We start from the raw sequence: 20,814 nt of genomic DNA, 5'->3' as shown, positions 1-20,814 counted from the left end.
GGTAATAATCCTTGTGTAAGCTTTCGCGGTGTGGTGAGGATTCAGCGTGGAGGTTTTCGGGGTTACTACCGCGTAGATTCATCTCTGCAGACGACAGTTTCGCCGGCATTGCAGCAGGCTTCTTCAGGTCAATGAACTATCGTCTGCAGAGATGAATATACGCGGTAGTAACCTCCACGCTGAAAATAGTAATAATGTCGTCATTTTTAAAAAGAATTTAGAACTATGAAGTCCTTGCTCACAATTACGTTGATGAATCCGCACTTAAAATCAAGCCCTAGACGTGAGGCAATGCACCCAGGCGGGATTCAAACCCGCGACCCCTGAATTAGTAGGGGAGGACTTTACCCCACTGCCACCGTGGCCGGCAAAGCTGTTAGATCTTGCATTCGTGCTCATGCAGATTTGAAGGATTGTTAATAATAGAAGGTCTTCGTCTTAGTATTTACAGTGAATTGATGATGAAGCGTGAGAATTATTTTCCATTTTCACCCGAAAGTCGTGATAAGAATACGGAATTAATTACATTATGAGCGTACGATGTCATTTTGATCAATGAATACGGTCTTATATCTTAGGTCAGCGTGTAACAAATTCTACAATTTTGGCGATTTATTTCTCCAAATCCATTTCAAAATTTTCCTCATGGGGTATCACTGAAGAAGGTGAGACATCACATACAGAAATCGAGACGGGATAATGTCGGAAAAACTGAGTGGAAACATCGTTTCCTTGGTGTATGGCATTGGAAACGCAATAATACCTCTTTTATTGACCGAGAAAGGATGGCGAAGAGCGTGAGGGATGGAGTAAAATTGAATGCTTGAGGAGGAATCCGCGTGTGTTGGTAGCCGAAGAAATTGCGTAAGTGCCGTGAGCGAGGCGTAAGTAAGGGGGAAGCGGCCTGAGAGACGGGAGGCGTCAGCAGCTATTAATCCCTGCGCTCAATTGTCTTCATGCATCGCACTACATTCGCTTCGATCCTCCTCTCTGACGCGACTCTTCTTCTTATGGAGCGAGAATTCACTTGACGCGTTCAAACGAAAGAACAAAAAAACAAAAAAAATATACAAATATGGAACGTGACGAAGGTTGCGGGGCTTGTTGGCGAACAGGGGATGACTGTATGCAGATATAAGCGGGACCGAGGTTAAAGTTTAAAAGCTCTGAAAAATACGGAGAGGGAGGGATAGGTTTCTGCTACCTCACCCCTCGGTAACCTCCACAATTCCCTCCGTTAATCCCTCCATCCCTTCCACGGGTCCAGGCCCTATGCTCACATCGGTACAGCCGCGACACATTTGTAAAACCTCCCCTTCCAACCAACGAGGGACGCGCGAGATAAACCCTCAGTGCATTCTTTTATATGAGTATAACCTTCAAGCTCATTGTTTTCACTCGTTCCCTCAAGTCAAAGCATCACGCTCTCGGTACGTGGAGCCAAGTGCGAAGACGTCAGCTATTTCTTTTACATTCTCTTTACCCTTCTTGTTTGGCTTCTGTTGCACCGGTTTAGCGTCCTGGCGTCTCATTGTCTCTCTCACCCCGGGGTGATGCATTTTCGCGCTCTACACTGTGAGGTTTTATGCATTAGTGGATTTGGTGAGTCTGGATTTCTGAGCTTTTGATTTGGTGTAAATGGCTAGAGAAACGCTTCAATCCTGAGTTAGATAAAGCAATAATTAAATGGGTTTTCCTGGATATCACACAATTACCTACTAATATCACTTATAAGTAGGTATAAGTAATTGTGTGATATCCAGGAAAACTTATAATGGAATACCACAAAGTAAATCAAGAGTTAGTGAATAATTAAATACTTCGAATAGTTAAAGAAGGATTTAAATAGAAGAAATACGCAAGGGTGAAAAGATTTTCTGAGTCAAGAATTAAGTGGAGAGTTACGTCAAACCAATCTTAGGGTTGTCGACCAGTGATGATGATCTAGCTGCCGCAATCTCTTACAAAAAGTCAGTGGTTAATTGGACTAGTATTCGTAAGCCCTTTCTTTACGAAAATTGAGGTCTTGAATGTTAAATGGTTTCATTGTGTAAGGAAAATCTTTCATGAACGTTATTGTTTTACGGTATTTGTCCGAATGAAGAGATATTTCATCTTTATAGTATTATCTTACCTTTAACAACTTCATAAAGAGGAACAATTACTCAATTTGGTGACGAGGATAACCCAAACACGAGGCTCCAATATTTTCAAAAATCTCTTTATTGCTTCACAAATGGTAAAATATGTTCTCTGGATTTATGGCATTTAAATTTTCGGAAAATTATTGCGTATTTAGAATTTTTTTTCGTGAGAAATGTGCAGCCCATGAAACGAGGAAAATAGGTGGGTATTTCATGCTTTCAAAGCGTTAATATGGTGATCGAATTTCCGCTTTGTTGCAGTATTTGCTTTGATCTATCCAATTTTCCTCGCCTACGTTGTCATTGAGCCATTACGTTTTACTATAATTCATTCCTGTCATTTTATAGCGACATCAATGGTAATTCTAAACATGCATTATGGTTTTTTTTTAGAAAATTACTGGAGTGATAATCTTCTGTTCTTATTAAAGGCATTTCTCATTCGATATTTCAGGTGTATTTCACAAAATAAGCCGCGAAATAGTATAATGGGAGAAAAAATATACAGGAGTATAATTGTAGGAATAAATGAATGGGTTGCTTGAAATAAAAGAAACAGGTTTTTTTTTGTGAGACAAAGGCGGCCTCTCGGCTAATCTACAATGTTTGCGGAAGGGCATTGGAATGTTTGCTGGGACACCAATAAGGTTGCTTACGCGCGCGCACACTGACGCATTTACTGACTAGTTTATACGCCGACTAACCCAACTGAACGCTGCTTGGTATGAACAATAAACAATCGCGGAAGCATTGGCTCCAGTGGAATGAATTAAAATCAGTTTCACCCGTAATTGTCCTCTCTGCGTCAAATCCTCGCCGGTTGAACGTCCGCAAGTACAGCAGGTAATTAGCTTCCATTCATACGCTGAGACCGCTAGCTTTGTTGCCAACATCCGATGTGAAGAGCGGTCACATCGTGCGTGACTATATTCGTGTCGATTCAGATCCCGATGTGTATTGTCCGAATCTAGGCGGGATTTTTCCCGAAGCTTACAATCGTCATAAATTACTCGATCAACGAATATCGCATAAAATCATATTATGATTTTTACGAAATTAACCTCTCGAAGATACCTTGAAGTAATGTTTCTTGCAAATTCTAAATGTTTATTGTTGGAAGTGTCTCCACTGACATTTTGATCAATAATCATCAATGAATTAGTAATCACGTCGGGGTCAATAAATGTTTGCTGAGGTCGGTGGCGGCGGGCTAGAGACCTCGCCGGTCAAGCTGAAGGGCGTGGGTTCGAGTCGCGCCTGGGTAGATTACTCCTATCCAGGGCATGGATGTCGGTTATCGTCTATCGTCGTTATGTTCTATCCCATCGATGTAAAAGACTAGTGCTGTTTTCGGGGTTAAGAAAATAAATAAATAATCCAGGTCTGTCCGTCCTTTGTATCGTATAAATGTCAGTGTGAAATTATCGCTCAATTCTATTCTCAATCGACTTTTCCTATCCTAACTTTGTAATCCTTCGAGAAATACTGACACTGTCATCCATTTTCATTTTCCTGGTATGATAAACCTTCGGTTTCTAATGTATATCCACTTGTTGAATTTATCCTCCATTTTTCTTGCAGAAAAACCTGATTGAGTAGTACCATCTGCTCCGTTGAGAATTTTTTTTCACTTAAATCTCTCCATTTCAGAACTGAAAATATTATTCCCACCGGTCTTTGATTGATAAGGACACGCCTAACATACTCACTACAATACAAGCTGATAGCAAGGGTAAAACGATTAATTTGTCACGTAAAAACACCAGTCGACCAGGAGCAATAGGTCCTCTTAAGGGAAGCTACACTCCCTGGAAGTGCCGAGATGGACCTGGGAATGAAGGTTGTGTTTGATTTGGCGGGGATGGGAGGGTTAGGGTGTAATACAAGATAGGAATGGATGGCATCTCAATATGTCGCCCTCTCTCTCTTCGCTTGCACATTGTGGTATGTGTCGCACGGGGCTGGATGTAGAATGAGAGAGGGGTGGAGGATCACAAGAATGGATGAGAATAGACGGGGTCGGGCCGTTGTGGGGGTGAAATAGTGTTGGTGCTTCTGAACCAAAGTGCACGGAGTTATGACTGGAGGGCGAAACTTGCGCGTGGAGATTGGGTGAGTGGCAGTGGGTAAATAATATGCGCCTTTATGTACTATGAAAGGCAGTTGCGTAGCGTAAGCTTGTCACCCCGGAGAATACAACAAATATGCCGCGTACCCATGAGTGCTTGGCATTTATAGATGGATGATTTCATTTTACAGCTTTAGAGCGATGAACATTTCTAGCTGCAGATAGATTTCTTATCTCAAAATTAGAGATCTCAAACTAGTAATCAAAATTAATATGAAAATATTAGTTTGAATTTTTATAATATTGAGTAATTGAAGTAATATCAAAATTAATTTCTGCGGAAAAAACTTCCCTTAGATCGCGTTAGTACACACACAGCTTAACCTCTCCGTGGCACTATGTACCCTATTCAGGTTCCTTTTATTCCTATGGCAATTTTGCGGTTAGTTTTTCCTGTAGGTACCAATTTAAATGAATCTTGTCACTGCTCACGCTGCAGGTTTGATATCAATTGAGGGGATGAGAGGCCAAGGGGTACAAGTGATTATTTTCTCAACAGTGTTAGGTGAAGTTAATCGTTAGAAGAAATACACAAAATTGGTTGCCAAGGGGTACGAGTGAGTTTCTGTTCTGTGCTGACATCGAGTGGAAAATCGAATGCACAACTAGTCATCTAATTGATCTCGTTTGTTTTCTCCATCTAATATTTCTGTACCTAACAATGCATAGAAAAAAGATATCATTTGTACTCCGTGGCTTCTCACCCACTCACATGAGGTATATGAAATCGGTAATGAAGGATAAGAAAAAGGGCTAATGAAAAGAAAAGATTAGAAAAAGGGATTAGGTGACAGGGGAATTGAGTGAGAAGCTGCGTTAACCAATCTTAATAAGGATTGCTGACCACTTATGATGATGAAAACTGTGATCGGTTATCATTAGCATCATTATTAAGACTGCCAAGAATTGGAATGTGAAAATGGTTTTGTCCACTCAAAACATTTTTATCAGCGTAGATTATGAAAAAGAAGGAGTTTACGGATGATAGCATGGATAAAAAGGAAATAAAACTTATTGATCATCGAAATTGACTATTAACACCTTTATTAAGACTACCGAGAATTATTATGTGACCATAGTTTTATTCACACACTTTTTTATCGTCTAATAATGTGAGAAATAAGTATTTTCCTAAAAAAAGAGCATATTGGGGATTTTTATTGGTTTCACTCCTCGAATAGTAGTGCCCCCCTGAGTGACCGTCCGCTACATCTGCGCTACGCCACTGATGGAAGGTGCTGGCAGCAATGGTCACTCCGCAACGGAGCAGGGAAGGCGGGTGCGGAGGAGAGGGACGCGGCGCGAAGTGCCGCTCGGGCGATGTGTGGGGGAGTTGGACGCGACCGCAGCAGCGGCATGACGTCAATGTGAGCCCGCTAGGCCCTGCTCATTTGGGCGTCGCGTTTATATACATGTGCACACATATGAGCATATCTCGCTCTCGGTCCGTGCCTCAATTCCGCTGCCACACATTCCAACCCCCCTCCAACGCTGTTACCTCCCTCCTTCCCTCTCATCTCATACTACTGGTAATAAAAGTGCCACGTCGTCGCAGTATCCCTATCCCCCATCCCTCCAAATCCAAAGCGCTTCCACCAAAAATTGCTTCTCACCGACACCAACGCGTCACGGTCTCTTTTATGAAGCTATTTTGCCATCTCTTCCATTTCGCATCACGATCATTTGCGACTCGCCGATATTCGTCCCGTCTCCGAGTCCTCCACAAAGCATGTTTGCTCATGATTTTCCGCTTCCACGAAATGATCCTCTCCTTTCTATCTCCCTGTCTCTCTCCACACCCTTTTCCAGGGTTTCGTTGAGCCTTTTAAAGCTCTCGCTCGCGTTTCAGGTTATCGTGGTTGCAATTCATGAACCCTGTTTCGCATGGAGACTTACCATTGTTTTAACTCGACGCGTGTGATTCGAAAATCGTTTGACTCTCCGTACTCTTTATTTGAGGGGCAGTTTTGAACGTTAAAAATGGATAATGTATAGGGTATCTTCTAGGAATCTGTGGTAAAATGCTGAAATTAATTTACGATTGTTTAGTTAATTACATAACTTCTTCGGATTTTATGTAATTAATTAGAATTTAATTTAATTTAACTTCCTCCTATTGATTTATTGTTTTCATCTTATTTAATGTCATCCATGACTTTGGATCAAAAATCTACCATTGCAATAAATGCGAGATATTCTTTTCTTTTTTCCGTTTTTCCCTCACGTTCAATCAATACTTTTTAAGAATTTTACTTAAATGAAGTATCAGTTTTTATGGTTGCTACTTAATAAAAATCGCTTGAGTAGAAGAAATCCAAGACGGACCATCAAATGTTATTTATCTGGATCAAATGAATTTTTTATCTCAAAGTTTCAATCATTTAGTAGGAGGTAAGTATTTTACTGAGTATGTTTTCGGAAAAATGAATTGTAATGAAATTCATTTCTCCACGCGAATAATCTGAGACCTTGATAATTTTAGTCATAATTCTATTCAAGAATAAGGTGGGCGTAGGCTATTAGAGCTGAATATGCTTTGATCTGAGACCGTTATTCTTTATAATCAAACCTGGTTGAATTATAAAGGATAAAAATTGATTAAAAAGAATAAGCGCATTGAAATTACCCCGTGTTTTTTTAAAGATTTACACAAGTACATTCGTTTTTCGCTTCAATCCATCGAAAGAATTTTTTTTAGTTTTTATGTCACCTTATAGAACACTGCTCTAATTTGAAATTCATTAAATGCAGTTTACCCAAGCTTTTGTGAGCTTTTCCTGTGGTTATTTTCATATACGGTTAATGACTGCAGGCAGTCTAAATTTTTTTTTATCCCTTTTCGGTTGCTTCAATCAATACGAGTTTTCCCCCCTCTTTTATCGAAAATTTATATCGCGAAGCGTCGCCGTTCATATTTCCCGTAGTTTTGTCGCGCTTTCAAAAAAACAAAAAAGATACGTATATATATATAAACGAACCGCCTGCATACAGTAATCTCTCCTCTTCAGAAATCGATATCCTTTGCGAATTTCCATCGTAAATCCATGTGCGAGACAAGGTATTCACCCTGATTCATTTCCCAAATTGCCCGAACTTGCATCTCGCACTAAACAAAGGCTTTTAATCTAATTAGCTTTCGGATCAGCCGCTCGCGTTTCTCGCCTCAATTTTTTCCCTGTGGTCTCTCTCTCCTCCCACCCCCTCATTCCTCCTACTCCTCCCCCATTGAGCAGGCCTCGCGCGCCCTAATTTCAAAGTGGGGAATGCCTTTTAATTTCCTTCCTCTTCATTTTAATACACACGACGGTGATATACATTAATGGAGAAGTTTTATCCAGCTCTGGTTCCTTTTTTTTCTTTAAATCTCATTCAATTGCTCTCCCATTCACTTTCCTGTAAAGCCTTGTCCTGGTAGCTATTGGAAAATTAATATAAATTAAGTGATCTTTTCAAGAGAGCTCGAGCAATGAGGTATATATATATCCCTTCCCACCTTTCCATTTGAGGTTATAAATTTATATTCGAGTTGAATGCACACGTTCTAGGCTTTTCTAACGGGTATGCATTCGCCAGAGTCGTTTTTCACATCAAAGGCAAAGAGGAAATGCTGTCTTAACGTTTTACAAAGTCAGCGAGTTGGGTTTGGGTAAACTTTCTTTATGATTGGCATTGGAGTATGAACTGCATAGCTTTGCCTTTTTTTTTTAGATCAAACAAGTCCTCACTTAAAACGACCCAAATACTTTATTTGAAATAAAATTTCCTTTATTTCCCGCCTATCGTTGCACTGATAGAAAGTGTGTGCGCAAAAATACTGCCATCCCCTTTTACCACATATGAATAGTATTATAGTATGAGCATTACCCCGAAACAGGTAATCAGCTCGGTCTACTTATCTACCACTCCGCATTTTGTTTCAATTTCATATCATTTCCTAGCGTGTACATTTGTTTCCTGATATCTTAAGTTTTTAACTTACATTAGGAATTTTACAATCAAATAGTTTGTCAAATGTAGAAGTTGATTTAAGTGCCAAATCAAAAGGCAAATTACATTTTTTTAAATATCCGTATGCATATAATTGACTCAAGTATGTGTAAGGTTTAGAATACGGCCCTATGTCACAGAAATCCTCGTGAGAAAACAACCTAAAAATTAATTGTGTGAAGACAGACGTTTTGAAATTGATACTATTTCATCTGGAGAGAAGCGGTGAGAAAATCTATTCCGGTTTCCCTATCGTCGCTTATCTAGGCTGCACTCCTTGCAATTGTTAGCTCAAAGCTCGTGTATCTGTCGTCATCGGAATGTTGAGGCAGAGTTTTATTGAAATTCCGTCGCAAAAGGCTTTTGGCTCCAATGGTGTTTTTGGAGGTGTTGCTGTAGCGAAAGTGGAGAATGGGCGATAATGGCATTTGAGGAAAAGGTAAACAGTGAGGGAAATTGTCGCCTGCATTGGAATTCAGGTATTCGCCTCCGCTTCATTTGCAATTGGCGTTGATGATAATATTCAGCGCGGTACGTGAGTTGTGGTTATTTGGCAGTCCTTAAGGAAATGCTGCTTATAGAGTTGCATCACTTCCCTCGTGATTTTACCTCTTGTGTCTATAGATTGGGGGCGTTATAACTTTTGATGGCATTTCTAAAATTTTAATTGCTTACATCGAATGTGGGAATAGCTAAAATCGATTCATAGATATACACATGCATGTGAGTTACAGTTATACGTCTCCATTTCAAGGGAGAAATCTTTTATTGCGCTTAAAATATCCTTTGATTTCAAAATTTAACGACATTATTTAATATTTTCCACAATTTTACCGAAAAAATTGCTCCGTTTGATTACTTTCTGCTGCTAAACCTCACAACTTTCTTTTTAGCATCAAAGTATGCTAGAACGAAATATTATAAAAATAAATTTGTAAGATCTAGGTATTTATAGGCAGTAAATGCCAGTGAAGAATGTTGGTGGCCATAAAATAATATGTAAGCATAAATAGCACTCATTTATCCGCACATGAGTAAATTTGTTTGGCGTTAGACCTATCGACGTGTCGGTGTATTAAAAAAAATATTGATTCCCGATATATCGATGTTTTTTTTTTGTGTATATTACTGCTCATCCCTGGTTCAAGGGCTAGAGTTGGAGGTCGCTTAGACCACCGAGTGGAGAGCGGGAGAGAAGGACATAGGAATGATTCCGCAGTGGTCCGATTCCAAAGTAATGGGACGGCGCGACGATCGATTGCCCAATCAGGACGTTTATTAGGGAATAATTGCGTCACCCTGGTCGTTCATGATTGGTCGGTTTTTGGTTGGGCGGATAAGGGGAGGTGGAGGAGGAGAAGCATACGTTTGTGTAGAACAACGTTGCGTTGGTGTACGGAGGAAAAAAAAGTCCATTTCTCGGAAATCCAAAGCGCAAACCACCCTGAATGTGATTGCGCTAGGCTCTTATTGATGACAGGGAATTTGACATGTGGACCGTAATAGTTGGCAGGATGAGTCGTCTATGACCCTCTTTTGTTTTGAATTCATGTTTCAGCATTTTTATGTTTCCAGGGTCAATAATTTACTAGGATTATAGTTTAGACGATAACAAGAAATTTATCACTACATTCGATACATGGTGCGATTATATTATCGTTCAGAGGGTATATTGGATTTTGCTTCAAGAAAAACTGCTCCTTTTCCAATCCATATCTCATAAAAGAAAGGACCGGTGTACAATAATTATGGTAATAAGACTCCAATGCTGATCACATTAATAAAAGGAAGAAACTTGAGACGACAGGAATTATTTTAGACCGGTACTATGTGAATGGCTTTATTACACGACTCCTCGCAATAATTCCTATCGATAGGGAGAATCTCGTTGTTATGTAATTATTTCACATTGCTACAAGTAGGCTATTGCCAGGTGGTAGCATGTAACCTTTCCCACGAATCAACCGCGGTGTGTGCCAGGGGACTTTGAGTAACCAGTCTTAAAAAAAGGAAGATTAATTAGTGAAGGTAACATTTGAAAGATGCAGTCTTAGAATGTTATCTGCCTGGAACCAATAATATATATTGCTTATTGTAGCAGTTGAAGATCAACATGAAGATCGCTACACATGTAGGTTTTTTCTATGCATTTCTTAAAAACATTTTCGCCACACTCCGGCGCGTTTCACAAATTTAAAAGGATTTGGATTTGAAAAATAAATTTAATGCGTTGTGGTTGTTTTTCGTGTATCACTTTCTGAGGGAAGATTCGTAACACTCTGCATTCTCAGCTACATTTCACCAAATCCAACCGGCTTTTACTTATTTTAAAACAAATCGGATAAAAAAAAATTTTTTTTGCGTTGTGGCTATTTTTTCATGCTTCACTGAGATAAGTTTTCACACTTGGTAACGTTTTTGCAGCGCAGTGATGCTTTCTTCTTTGCGAGCGTGAGAAAACAGGGAGCTGACGATTGATTAATCAGTTATTGATTAATCGTTGATAATCTTGTGCATTCGTCAATTTGGAGGATAGTATGATTTGTAGATAGACACTACGTGCTGTGTAGCAAAAAAAAATTTTTTCCTTCAATTCCTCCCCTAATGGCACATATCTGATCCCTCTTTTCGTTTTGTTTATTTTATAATTTCTGCTTCATGGCATCTCGAGTCTATTAATATCATAATTAAGGTGTTATGCATGAATTCAATTCACTTTCATTCGAGTAAGAAGGAAATAATTTCAATGATCTCAAGAGAGCCAATAGCCATTTAGGTTGTATTTAAAATTTTTGATGTAAACTAAATTTCTTATAACGTCGAAAATATTCACACGAACATGGTAATATGGCCGAATAGTAATTTTTGACAGCTTTTTTTTTCGTTCAATTTCCCTATAATTTCATACATATTTACAGTTATTGAGGTACATTTTCCGGAGAAGAAAAATACCGGAGGATCGAGGAAAACAGATTGCGAGACACCCTTTAAGCGATCACGGTCCAAGAGACTGTTGGATTATCGGGGACACGGAAAGAAATCAATAAGAGCGAGGAATGAGGGAGGGTGGGCTGCGAAAAATATTTTGTCATTTGTAGTTGATGAAGGCAAAATCGGGAAACGGTGAGAGGGAATTAAAATCAAGCGCGCGATCGGATGTATTTCATCGAGTTAGTGTGACTGACGACTTGTGCCAGCTAGTGAGGTTTTGAAATGTATGGATGGAGATAAAATGTATTTTTTCTTATTTGAACACTGCTGTTAGTGCGGCTGAGGAAGACTTTGGCGTTATTGAATAGTGTGTCCACGAATATTACAAAAGATGATCCTCAAGTCCACCTCTAAATGTGTCGTCACCCACCGCGCATTATATGGATTTTCAAAAGTCACCACTCGCGTCGCTGACGGACAAAGTGATCCGAGTTTCTCGGGGAAATAAGGTATGAAGAGTTTTAACCGAAATTTACCTACATGATCATGTCATCTATCAAATTCGTAACACTTCAATACTAATCTCCGAAATTACAAATATTATAATGCAAAGTATTGGAAAAAAGTGGACAGCCATCAATATGATGGAATTGGGCCTCCTCTATGCAGTCACCTAGGGTGTATCTATCGCTAGTGAGCTCATGCGATATGCCCTCTTCTCTTATAATAAATCATAAAATTACATCAGTTCAAGGAGAAATTCGTTTTAGAGTTTGTTTAGTGGGCTTGACTCCTGTATAATTCTAATTCTATTTTTTTGTTTCGTGAAAATAAATTACGTCAGCATTGGATCATGAATTTAATTAGAAAAATAAATCCATTCCTTCAAAAATATTTTCCGTCCGTGAAATTTTACAGCCAAAACTCCTTCCTGGTCAGCTATAGCTTAGGGTGCCCTGCGTTTAACGTTATTGACTAGGACAATTCTATCCTGCGGGGTAAATTAATAGTTAATAGATTACGATTAGTGCTTGATGATGGGATGAATTAGGTTCAGGGCAGTCGGCAATGTAATGTATGTTGATAATTAATGCGGTTAAGCAGCGTTTGAGTGAATGTCAGTGCGGGAGAGTTATCCCTTGCGAAGTCTTTTCCTCGTGATCAAATATTCGGGTCGTCCGCGCGCGCGTGTGATTGCACGCGCGTGCATTATCCGAGTGAGGGAGTGCGTTCGTGCGGACAGCGATCGTCGTGCATTTGCGCATTTCGAGGCGTGCGTGCGTGTGTCTCCGGATGTCGCCAAGCGCACTTCTTTTTTTTTAACGCGCGGAATAGGTTGGTTGGTCCTTAATTAATCGATTGTTGTGTACCGTTGCCGGGGACCGCGTCCGGATAATTCTCTGTCCTCTCCCCCAGCGGGTAGAAACATTTATTCGTTTTTTTTATCCCACCAAACCCCTTTTCTTCCCCGCATTTTCCATTAGATTTGTCCTTGTCGATAATAATGGTGCGCTTCCATACGGCATTCCACTGAAGCTCCTCCCCTCCGCTGGAAGTGAACCAATGGCGAGAGGGAGAGAGAGGGGAAAAATTATACCTTCTGCAAAAAATAATAATCCATTTCGCATTCACAATCGACGGCTAATATTGGGCGGAGTGATTGAGGCTGGCGTATCTTTTAAATTGGTTTCATTTTTAATTGCCTGCTCATTAAATCATTTTAAATTCGCCGCACGGCTATTAACTGACTTCTTTGTTTTCGATTTACAAATCATAAAAAAATATATATTTTTCGTAAAACATCGCATTTTTCGTGGAAAAGGTCCTGGGACAATGTTGCATGTATCGCAATGCACGTTCTGCTCTTAAATGACATGAAAATGTCGTCAAAAATAAATTAGCATGATAAATTCGTGTTTCATCTGACTAAAGGCTGAATTTTCGTGTATGTTAACCTTTTATAACACATACATTTGTAGGTACACCCGTTAAATGCTCTGCGTCTGCTCTTAAATATTCTCTTAATTAAATTAAAAAAGAAGAACTCTGTGCTTTCACATTAATATTTATTCACGACCATGGTTTCAACGTTAGACATCATCATCAAAACAATCAATTTTAATATTCTCTTATTAATATGAATTTGTCTTAAGCGACTAATATTTCTTCTTTAGGTAATATTCCATGTGTAGCGTAATAGCTGAAACAAGTACCTATTCATGGCAATCACTTGAATCCGATATCCCATCTCTGTCGTTCAGCGTCTATTCAAAAGAGACTCATTAAAATGGAACGTTACTGATTGAAAGGTGTATATTTCAGTATGTAGGCTTCTGTTTGTCACCATAGAAATTCTTGACTAGAAACTTTCTCTGGGAGTCAACATCGGGTAATATGCACTGATTTATTTTGTCACAGGGTATAAAAGTCTTATCGAGGAATGAAACCAGAATAAAAGCCTTGAATAATAATATTTGCCTTTTGGTCTCTCGTAACGATCTCCTGGGCGCCATTAATTACAAGAATATCCTTCCGTAATCTTGTTCGCTCTCTCGACACTTCTCCATGGTCATCCCTTCCGAATCATTAAAAACAAGTTACGTCAGGTTTTACCACCCCGTCGGCGGCGCAAACAGCAGCCGACAATTTCCTCTCTCTCTCAAGAGAGCCTCGATATAGTATACCCTTCTCCTTATAGTCTCCCACCACCAAAATCCATTAATGGCTCCCGGCTGTCGTGTCCTTCGCCGACGCTCCAACTTTTACGCGCGCACTCTTGAATTATTTCTCGGGGAGGGCCGTGGTCAAGAGCTTTGAGCCGTTAAGTGCGTGGCTGATGCGAGGATAGTGAGGTGGGGTCCATTTTATTACGCACCTCATCGGTTTGGGAAACTGGTAGCCCCAATATAAGCGTTTACTGGGAGAGGAGTGTGAGGAGTGGGAAGATGATTTTAAGTGGTTGGCGCGCCGTGGAGGACTAACTAAGCGTCGACGTAAATAAGTTGCTGGATATGGCACTGTCCGTCGAGTAAAAAAAAATATTAACTGAAAGATTCTCGATGCTTTTAGACCCATAACCTGGAAAATAAGGATTTCAGTTTTCAGCAGTAGGTTTTTAGGAGTTTCATAGTTATCTCCATATTGTTTTTGTGATGTTATTCATTACGGCAGGCGACTAGGTTTTTTGAAACTGAAACAATTGTTTCTGAAAGCAAAATACTGGAAAAAATCGAATAAATCGGAAATGCTAAGAATTTCTACTTGCTGGTCTCCCGTTTGTTTTACCTTTGCGCATAAATGCACACATCATCCTCCTACCAATATTAACGTTTGATCACTGTTTTCTATGTGTAGCAGCTGCAACCTTTAACCATGTAAGGGCATATGAAGTTCTTAAAAACCTAACGTGGTTTGTACATACATGCGTCGTGATGATTATTTTTAGTGCTAGGTAATTGTATTTAGATCCTGAGGTGCATGTTTGAACCGTTAGTGATGCATGGCACTTGCAACAAAATAATATTAGCATGCCGCTTTCTTCTGCGGAGCTTCTTGAACGCAGTTACTTTCGTGTTCCCTGAGTCACAGTTATAAAGGAATCATTAACGTAGTATTGGTGGATGGGACCACTATCAATTGGGATTCATTGACCCCTAACCACTATAATTCGACAGTTCTTTTGCGGCCCTTCTAATGCTTTTATTAACTTATTACCCATGATGGAAACGTTTCCAAGCTATTTATTTCCCTTTCACCATGCCAACCAAAGAGAGCAGCCAGGCACGTACATAAATTCATCTACGAGCATTTATTTTTCTGGCCATCGTTATTTTTAATGTTATTTTCCACTTCGCCGAGAATGCTCATTGGACGAAAGGTCATATATCAGTGCTAACTGCTCCCTGATGTGGTCACACAGCGTCCATAAATACGTATATCTTTATCATGATATCGACATTAGTATATGGCTTGACCACTCGTGTTGAGTAAGTGCTAAGAATTCACTAAAATGAGAAAATGGACGCAATCATCTACCATTGAAACGCATGGCGTTAGACTCTTTGCTGTCAGTAGTTCATTCCCATATTTTGGTTCAATGGTATCAGACTCAACTATGTGGAAGTTGATGTTCACAAATGGAAAGAAGACTTCGTTGACTATCACCGACTTATTTTCTTCGTACGACATTTCTAGATCCATAGAGGTCATTTTCAAGTACCATGTAGTCAAAGAAGTCTCCTTCTCATTTGCCCATATGTTGGATTCCTGTACGGCTGACAGGATGAATTTCGCAGGAATTTAACGATCTAGTTTCCCCGCGAGGCAAGCGCGGCAATCCATGCCCATCGCGTAATTCAAATGGTGTACCGCATTTGTGGCCGTAACGGCTCACCGCTCAACGGAGGCTGTTTCAAACTCTTGAAATCACCAATCGTACCTTCAGTATGACCTGTAAACATATGATAACACTTTTTATTTCTGTGAAATTTTCTCGTGAGAACACGGAAAGAATATGAATTCGCTCGTTGCGTTCCAGGAGCTTGTACCGCGAGTGGAACCGAGCTCATTCTGTAACCGATGTTGCCCTTGTGTCGGCCAATTTTATGCTAATTATCATCTTGCGTCCCTCTCCAAGCAGTCTTTCTCGTCGCCAAATGGGCATTTGGAATTACGTATTGGATTTTTAGCGGCCGCTTCAGAAGGTTTTGTTGGAGAGGAGAGAAACCTCATCCCTTATATACTCCATTAGTGGCTGTTCTTTCTGTTCCCCACTCCACGCTGAGGCGGCGTCCTTAAGTTATTCCAGAATCCTTTCGTTGGATAAAAAAAGTAATAAAAAACAAGACCTCCTTCAGATGTCTGTGTGTTTCTCTTCGGCCTTCTCCTATTCCATTTTAAGCGTCCTTGTCCATCTCCTTCCTTTTTCTCCTCTAAGCCTGAATCACACGATCCTTGGCCATATTCATATCCAAGAATGGTAGTGAGCATTCTAGCAAGTGTAGGATAGCCAATTTCTTATGGTTAAGAGTTAGTATACTAGAAATCGTGCATCTTCCTATCGTGCTAACTTAATTTGATACTTCCACTGCACAAACGCTCAGCAATCGCCCACCGAATAAAATCCTCTCATCTAGTACTACTACGGTCAGTAGATGAGCGGATTTGATTCGGTGGGCGATTTTTGAGTGTTTTTTCTGTGGATGTATCGTCATTCTTGGTATTGGTGACGTCCTAGATTTCATACTTGCTCCCAGCGGACCCAAGAAGCCGTCGATAAATCGATTTTGCTATTTGTAGTGTTTCATCGCGATAATCAATTGTTCATACTTAAGATATTCATGAAATGTGATTTTTTTATTCTGATTTCGAACCAAGCAATCCCTAAGCAATTTTGATTTCATAAAATTTCCATCCAGTTCCGTAAAAATCATAGGTTTCCATGGTAACTAAGTAAAAAACCGAAATAAATCTGAAAGCCTCAAGTGCCCTGTGATTCAACCAAGAGCGTTTTTTAGCAATCCAAATTTCGTCCTGAAATTCATTCACTCACCATTGGTTTGGTGAATACCTGAGGATTGTGTGATGCAGGATCTTCTTTACTCTCATTCGGTCCTTTTTTCTCTTCCTCCTCCCATCCTTCCACGTGGATCGAAGCTTTTAAGGAGAGGAAATAAGGACGCCGAATGGCTGCTCGAAGCTATTTTCTTTCTCCTCCTTCCTCCTCCATCCCTATTGGGTCGTAAATGCACTCACGCTATAACATGTCAAACGGACACCCTATCCAGTTAAACGAGCCTCTTGCAAAAGTTCGTTAAGCTGTTGACTGGATCGTTAAAGGTGGGAACTTTTTTTCTCTCTCGCTCTCTCCTGGGCTAATTAAAGGGAAGGATCTCTGGGATGGCGGGCGTGCTATAGGGAAAAGGCTAGTGGAGGGGAGACCATGAGAAGGCGGTGGAGAGAGCGGAGGCGGGTGATGGAGTCTTTGAGCAAAGAGGTAGGCCGGTAGGGAGGCCTTATTTTGACAATCGAGGAAGGTTGTATGCGCAAGGAATGGGGTGCGAGAATGTGCTGGGTCGTAAAGAAAAGGGCCAATGACGAAGAAACGGTGCGAGAAGTGGAATCATGGGAAAAAAAGAGCGATGGAGTGGGGGTAGCAGTTTATTTGGATCCGATGATGGTGGACGCGCAAGTGTGGTGACGGAAGGATATCCATTCGGACGAAAGGATCTGAGAGATTGAAACGGTATTAAGGTCTAGAATAAGTGTGATTGAAAATGAGTCCGATCGCAGTTGAATATTACCATTCAGATCTAGACAATGCATTTTTTTCTGTTCTTATAATCCTAACGAGCAGTGGCGTAACTAGGAATATGCTTGGGGGGTGGGGGAAGAGGGGGGGTTAGTGATGGCCACCCCCCTCCCAAAAAAACGGGGAGTGCAGGAAAAAAAGTTTGAAAAATAACATGCCTGAAAATGCATGTTACATCATTTTGGCATTTAAAACTTAACTTTAAGCAGATGCAGCTATTATGCATCAAATACAGACAAGATTTTTAAATATTTTTTAAATTTATCTAACGCTTGGGGGGGGGGATGCATCCCCTCATCCCCCTCCCCCCCCAAAGTTACGCCGCTGATAATGAGTGTCCCATTGATTTTGTCTTTCAGTATCAGTTAATAAGTTTAGAGAACCTTATTATTTTCCTCCATTGAAGAAAATCGCTAGCCTTTGTGTTTTAAAGTGCTTGATTAATATCCCAACAGACTTCTTATTTGAGCACTCAGTTTATTTATGCATTTTATTAAACAACCTTCTCAGGTGTCTCATCAAAATGATCACTCAGCTTATTTCACTGTGTTGTAGTGTTCATTCAAATCCTATAAATTAGCATACTTTCACAGATTTTCTACGTGTTCTTTTGTTTTCAGATTATCTACCTTCGAACACCGTAACTATAAATACTACCTACGGTAGTTTCATGCTCTGCTGTGGTAGATAGTCTATCGCCACTCAAAGGTTTTAGACGATAGCGTTTATTTTAACATGATTTCATTAATTACCATTCCTTATGAGTTGCATCTTTAAATATAATTTACTTACTTATCATTTTGGCGTTCTATTCAAAGCGTTAAAAATATTTATTTCATGAATTGGAAGGGAAGACATTTTTTGTGGTATATGCTACTTGAGCTCACAATGCCAATTTTATCTTCATTATTGGCTTTTTTTGCTGCTCTATTTTATGAATGCATGTATTATTTTTATTTTATTTTGAAATCAGGATTCTTTCCCAAAACAAAGGAATTCCACTAACGAGTGTGGATCACCTTATATAGCTCTCCTTTGGTTGACGAACTTCAGTCTTTGTCTTCGATGGCCACTTTATCCATTCTCTTGCTTCCGTCTTGTTTTCCCTTCTTCCTGTTGTGGTCCTCTTTCAATCCAGTGTCTTCACCAGTTTCTTTTTGAGTTTTGCGACTTATCTGCTTTCAGTAGTTCTTGACGAAAATGGATGAGGGTCCAACCGTTATACATTCAGAATGAAATTCTCAGATTCGACTTAATCTCTCTTAAGTGGCGTGTTTGTATTTTAATCATAACAATATTTATGAATTTAATGCTCTTAAATGCTTAGAGAGTTGTGAATGCGTTGCTTTTTTCCATTCACATGAATTTGATGCTAGTTATGTAGCCCTTAGTGGGCACAGCGGGAAGTTAATCTCAATCCGAAACACTTGATGTCATTAGATTTATGCATGGCTGAGAAATTGATTTTCCTCGGTCAGATTTAACAATCAAAAAGATAAAATAAAGACCAGAATTCTTGGTATATTCAACATATCTTGATTGAGGAGTTCCAGCACATGCGAGGATATTTTGAGTATGCCGTTTAGTTAGAAAGGGGCCAAAACGTATGGCTTATTACAATTTTTTCATCCTGCAAATCATATCAGTTTCTTCGACAAAAATACAATTCAGTCATATATATACGGAATTTAAGACTTGTTCCATAGATACATAGTAAAAAAATCCTAAATTTGATGCACGTTATCCCTTAATCACTCCATTTCATAAACTAGTTTATTCAGTTCCCTGATGTTATTTTTTCTTATGTCCTTCTCTATCTCTCCCAAGTTTATATCTCTGAGTAATCCTCTGGGGCCGTTCCCTTCAATTTTCTCCTCCATAATATTCCTCAAGTAATTATTGCGACTTATTAAAAAGACATGCTAGAAAGAATATAAATGAATTTATGGCGGGGATAAAAAAATATATATTTAAACGGAGATTCGGATTCATTGATGCGAATATGTTATCATAGTTTTTACGCACTTTCCATCTTCTTTATTCATTGCTAATCTTTTATTTAAATGGAAAGTAAAAATATTTTCGAAAGCAAGAAAGAGCTCTCACTGATTCTGCCGATGTAATCACTTAATATTTTACCTTAAATATTTATATTTATGACTATGCTCCTGAACAGCAAAACTCCACTTCATTGTCGTAGGTTTTGTACCTTAATATACTCAACCTAAGCATATACCTAAGCAAGTTTATAAATATTAAAGTTATAATTTATTTGTACATCTAAACGACATACAGTGGGCTAGAATCGAAAAATAGCTTGCCAAAACTTCAAAAACGACTTTAATGAGCTAGGAAGTTGAAACTTCGCATACATATTCTCAAATAAATTGTGCATTACGTGACTGATTATTTATTTCCTGTGCTTTCACGTTGACAATATATGTGAGGTCAAAGTTGAACAAATTTAGCGAAAAACGACCACCCTAGATTTTTTCTGAAAATAGGGTAGTGTCCTTCATCAAAAAAAAAACGAAAGGCATTGATTGCGATTCGTTACCCACCATTAGTGTATTCATAATACAAAAATTATTTCGTTTTAGAAATACCGGTTTAGACGAATGGCAATGGTCCATTTTTATCCTAATTTGAAAACGGCCAGATTGGCGCCCACGCGATGCCACTCCACGTGACGTCACAGGGACCTAGTTTCTATACGAGTACATAGGAGTTATACATCGTCTGACATTACCAATGCATGCATGAGGCGCAGAGCTCAGGGAAACATGTCTTAATAATCACTTATTAAAACTGGCTAAGGTCGGAAAGTTTTCTTCGTTTGATAAGGTATTAATAATCCTTATTTAAGGCAAGCGCTACCAGATAGCACGGTACTCAGCTACCCGCTAGCAGCCTGCGTCGTATCAGCGCTCAAGCCTCCCTCAATGTCACCTCACAGGGCGGCAGCGGGAACGAGAAATACGTCACACGGAGAGATTTCCCGGCATTCATACTTACCCGTCGCGTTTTCGCGCGCTTGAAAATTTTCACTTTTCATTTAATCGCGAAAAATAGATATCGACATTTAAAAATCTAAATGCGTGAAATACGTACTCCAGGAGTAATAATCTTTCGATTCAGGCAACAAAAAAATAATGGGAAACCACCCTATTGTCAACTTTATCCTCGTGCAGTGGTTTCATAAATAGTTTTATCGACAAAACGTTTATACCATCTTAATTAACACTTCTTTTTCTTCCAATTGAAGGGTTTCCTAATATTTTGTTTCATCAATAACCATAGATATATAACAAAAT

The 20,814-nt window shown here is 39.5% G+C and overlaps 1 protein-coding gene across 1 annotated transcript in view; it reads left to right on the top strand.

Moving 5' to 3' along the window:
* The window catches only part of LOC124155829 (trithorax group protein osa-like), an 846,253-nt gene that overhangs the window by 365,417 nt on the left and 460,022 nt on the right, over nucleotides 1-20,814 (top strand). The gene's annotated exons all lie outside the window — the stretch shown is intronic.

This window comes from Ischnura elegans, chromosome 3, assembly GCF_921293095.1.
Source record: "Ischnura elegans chromosome 3, ioIscEleg1.1, whole genome shotgun sequence".
In the NCBI taxonomy this organism is placed as follows: Eukaryota; Metazoa; Arthropoda; class Insecta; order Odonata; family Coenagrionidae; genus Ischnura; species Ischnura elegans.
The sequence above is the reverse complement of the archived record's forward strand: the minus strand, read 5'-3'. Positions and strand labels throughout refer to the sequence as shown.